Source organism: Lemur catta, chromosome 6, assembly GCF_020740605.2.
Source record: "Lemur catta isolate mLemCat1 chromosome 6, mLemCat1.pri, whole genome shotgun sequence".
NCBI lineage: Eukaryota > Metazoa > Chordata > Mammalia > Primates > Lemuridae > Lemur > Lemur catta.
The window spans coordinates 109,651,618-109,655,966 of record NC_059133.1 but is presented as its reverse complement, the minus strand read 5'-3'; positions in this window follow the sequence as shown (position 1 = coordinate 109,655,966).

Below are 4,349 nucleotides of genomic sequence, written 5' to 3'. Positions count from 1 at the left end.
AAGTTCGAGAGTCTTATATAGGAAAGATTACAGTCACCTAGGGAAAGCAACTCTCTGGAGGTGGTTTGTAGGCCTGCTAAACTCTAATTTGGATGAAGTGTGAGAGTCTTATATAGGAAAGATTACAGTCACCTAAAGAAAGGAACTCTATGGAGGTGGTTTGTAGGCCTGCTAAACTCTAATTTGGATGAAGTGTGAGAGTCATACATGGGAATGCTTATATTCACTCAGAGAAAGCAATGTCAAGGTGGTGGTTTGTAGGCATACTAAACTCTCGTTTGGATGAAGGGTGAGAGTCATACATGGAAATGCTTACATTCACTCTGAGAAAGCAACTATGGGGTGGTGTTCGGTAGGCATGCAAATCTCTAGTTTGGAAGAAGTTCAAGAGTAATATATAGGAAAACTTGAGTTACTTAGAGAAAGCAACTCTCGAGGGGTGCTTGCTAGGTCTTCTCAATTCTATTTTGGAAAAAGTATGAGAGTGCTTTATGGGAATGCTTACATTCATGCAGAGAAAGCAACTATGGGGTGGTGTTTTGTAAGCATGCTAATCGCTAGTTTGGAAGAATTTCAAGAGTAATATATAGGAAAGCTTACAGTCACTTAGAGAAAGCAACTCTCCGGGGGTGGTTTGTAGGCTTGCTAAACTACTTTGGAAGAAGTGTAAGAGTCATATTATGGGAACACTTACATTCACTCAGAGAAAGCAACGATGCGGTGGTGCTTTGTAGGCATCCTAAACTCTAGTTTGGAAGAAGTATGAGTCGTATATAGGAATGCTTACATTCACGCAGAGAAAGCAACTTTCTCTGAGTGAATATAAGCGTTGTCATATATGACTCTTACACTTCATTGAAAATAGAGTTTAGAAGGCCTACAAACCACTGCCCGAGAGTTGCTTTCTCTAAGTGACTGTAAGCTTTCCTATATATTACTCTTGAACTTCTTCCAAACTACAGAGTAGCATGCCTACAATACATCACCCCATAATTGCTTTCTCTGTGTGAATGTAAGCATTCCTATATATGACTCTTGTACTTCTTCCAAACTAGAGTTTAGTATGCCTACAAACCACCACCCCATCATTGCTTTCTCTGAGTGAATGTAGGTATTCCCATATATGACTATCGCAATTCTTCCAAACTGGAGTTTAGCAAGCCTACAAACCCACGGACCCCACTCCATCTTACCATGGGCATGGGCCCCTGCCTGTCACGCAGGACTCAGGCGGGCCTCATCTCACACACGGCATGGCTGGAGTGTGGGCTTGCTTAACTCTGAGAATGGAAGAAGTGGTGAGAATTAGTGTTAGGGTTAGGGGTCAGGTTTTGGGGTTAGGGGTTAGGGTTAGTGTGAGGGTTAGGGGTTAGGTGTTAGGGTTGGGCTTAGGGTTAGGAGTTAGTGTTAGTGTTAGGAGTAGGGGTTAGTGTTAGGGTTAAGGGTTAGAATTAGGGTTAAAGGTTAGGGTTAGGGTTACGTGTAAGGGTTAGGGTTAGGGTTACGGTCAGGGTTAAGGGTTAGGGTGAGAGTTTATGGTTAGTGTTACGGTTAAGGGCTAGGGTTAGGGTTAGAGGTTAGTGTTAAGCGTTAGGTTTAGTGTTAAGGGTTAGTGATAGGGTTAGGGTTAACTGTTTAGGTTAGGTTTAGGTTTGAGGGATAGGATTAGGGTTTTTGGTTTAGTTTTAAGGTTAGGGTTAAGTGTTCTGGTAAGGGTTAGTGTTAGAGTTAAAGGTTATGGTTAGGGTTAGGGGTTAGGGTTAGGATCGGGCTTCCAGGTTAGTGTTAGAGTAAGGGGTTAGGGTTAGCGTTATGGGTTAGGGTTAGGTTTAGGGTTAGGTCTAGGCTTTAGGGTAATGGTTAGGGTTTCGGTGTTACGTTTACGGGTAGTAGTTAGGGTTAAAATTATGAAATAGGGGTTGTTGTCAGGGTAAGTCATGCATTAAGGTATGTTTATGGGATTAAATTTTGGATGAGGGTTAGTTTTACGTGTACAGTGAGTAATAGATTTTGGGTTAGGTGTTATGTTTCAGGGTAGCGTTATGGGTTAGGGGTAGTGTTTACGCTTAGGACACGGGTCCTGGCTGCACTAGGGTGGTGGGTTAAGGGGCTGGGATTGTTAATGGGAACCCCCTCTATTGTACGCTGGGTATAGGCCCGCGGTTTTCATGCAGGACACAGTGGCAGAGCCTCCTTTCATGCATGGCATGGGAGGATTGTAGGCTTGCTTAACTCTGAGAATGTTAGAAGTGTGAGAATTATGGTTATGGTTAGGGTTAGGGGATTGCAGTTAGGGGTTAGGGTTAGTGTTAGGGTTAGGGGTTAGAGGTTAAGGGTTAGGGTTAGTGTTATGTTTAGGCGGTAGGTGTTAGGGTTAGGGTTAAGTATTAGGGTTAAGTGATAGGGTTAGTGTTAGCATTAAGGTTTAGGGTGAATGTTAACAGTTAGTATTAGGGTTAAGGGTTTGTGTTAGGATTAGTGTTTAGGGTTAGGTTTAGGCTTAAGGGTCTGGGTTAGGTTTAGGGTTAATGGTTAGGTTTAAGTTTAGGGTTAAGAGTTAGGGTTAGGGTTAGGGTTACGTTTAGGGTTAAGTGTTAGGGTTAGGGTTAGGGTTAACGGTTAGGGTTAAGGGTTAGGGTTAGGCCTAATGATTAGGGTTTGGGTTAACTGTTAGTCTTAGGGTTAAGTGTTAGTGTTAGGTTTAGGGTTAAGGGTAAGAGTGAGTGTTAACAGCTGGGTTAGGGTTATGGGTTTGGGATTAGAGGTTAGGGTTATTGTTAGGGTTAGGTGTTATGGGTTAGGGTTTGGGGTAAGTGTAAGGGTTAGGAGTTAAGTGTTAGGTTTAGGGCATAGGGTTAGTGTCAGGATTAGTGTTAGGTTTTAGTGTTAGTGTTAAGGGTTAGGGTTAGGGTTAAGGTTTAAGATTAGATTTAATGGTTAAGGTTAAAATTAGGTTTAAAGTTTAGTGTTAGGGTTAACATTTACAGTTAGGTTTAGTGTTAAGGGTGAGGTTTAGGGTTAAGGTTAGGGGTTTGGTTTAGGAGTAGGTTAAAGTGTTAGAGTTAGGACTAGGGTTAGTGTTAAGGGTTAGTGTGTGGGTTAACGGTTAGGGTTAGAGTTAAGGGTTAGGGTTAGATTGTAGGGTTAGGGGTAAGTTTTCGGTTAGTGTTAGGGTTAACATTAAATGTTATTTTTAAGGTTAGGTGTTAGAGTTAGGTTTTGAGTTCACGGTTAGGGTTAGGGTTAAGTGTTAGTGTTAGGGTTAGGGGTTTGGGTTAGGGATAGGGTTAAGGGGCAAGGTTAGATTTAATGGTTAGTATTAGGGTTAAGATTAGGGTTAAGGGTTAAGCTAAGGTTTAATGGTTAGTTTTAGGGTTAATTGTTAGGGTTAGGGTTAGGGCTTTGCGGAGAGTGGTTAGTGTTTGTGTGAGGGTTAGGGGTTATTTGTTAGGGTTAGCATTAGGGTTTAGGTTTAGGTTTAGGGCTAGGGCTTAGTGTTAGCGTTATGACTAGGGGTGAGAATTAGGGTTAGGTGTAAGTGTTAGGATTAGGGTTAAGGGTTAGGGTTAGAGTTACGGTTAATTGTTAGGGTTAGGGTTAAGTGTTAGGGTTAGTGTGAGTGTTAAGGGCTAGGGTGAGTGTTGACGGGTAGGGTTGGGATAAGGTTTACGGTTAGGGTTAGGTGTTAAGTTAAGGTTTAGGATTAGGGTTAAGCGTAACTTTAATACGGTTAAGGGTTAGTATTAGGGTTAACTGTTTGTGTTAGGGTTAGGCTTAATGTTAGGGTTACATTTATGGTTAAGTGTTAGGCTCAGGGCTTGTGGTTAGGGTTAAGGGTTAGGTTTAGGGTTAAGGGTTAGGTTTAGGGTTAGGGTTAAGGGTTAGTATTAGGGTTAAGTTTTAGTGTTAGTGTTAGGGTTAAAAGTTAGGGTTAGGTTTAACAGTTAGAGTAGGGTTTAGGGTCAAGCAATAGGGTTAGGTTTATGGTTAGGGTTAACAATTAGGGTTAAGTTTAGGGTTAAGTGTTAGGTTTAAGAGTTAAGGTGAAGTTTAACAGTTAGTCTTAGGGTTAATTGTTAGGGTTAGGGTTAGAGCTTTGGTGATAGGGGATGAGGTTCGTGTTAAGGGTGGGTGTTAGGCATTAGTATTTCGGGTTAGTGTTAGGAATAGGGGTTAAGTGTTAGGTTTAGGGGTTAGGGTTGGTTAGGTTTACAATTAGGTGTTAGTGTTAGAGTTACGGATTAGGGTTAGTGTAAAGGGTTAAGATTAGGGTTAAGGGTTAGGTTTAAATGTTAGTGTTTGGGTTACGGTTAGGGTTAGATTTAGGGTTAGGGCTTGGGCTAGCCCTA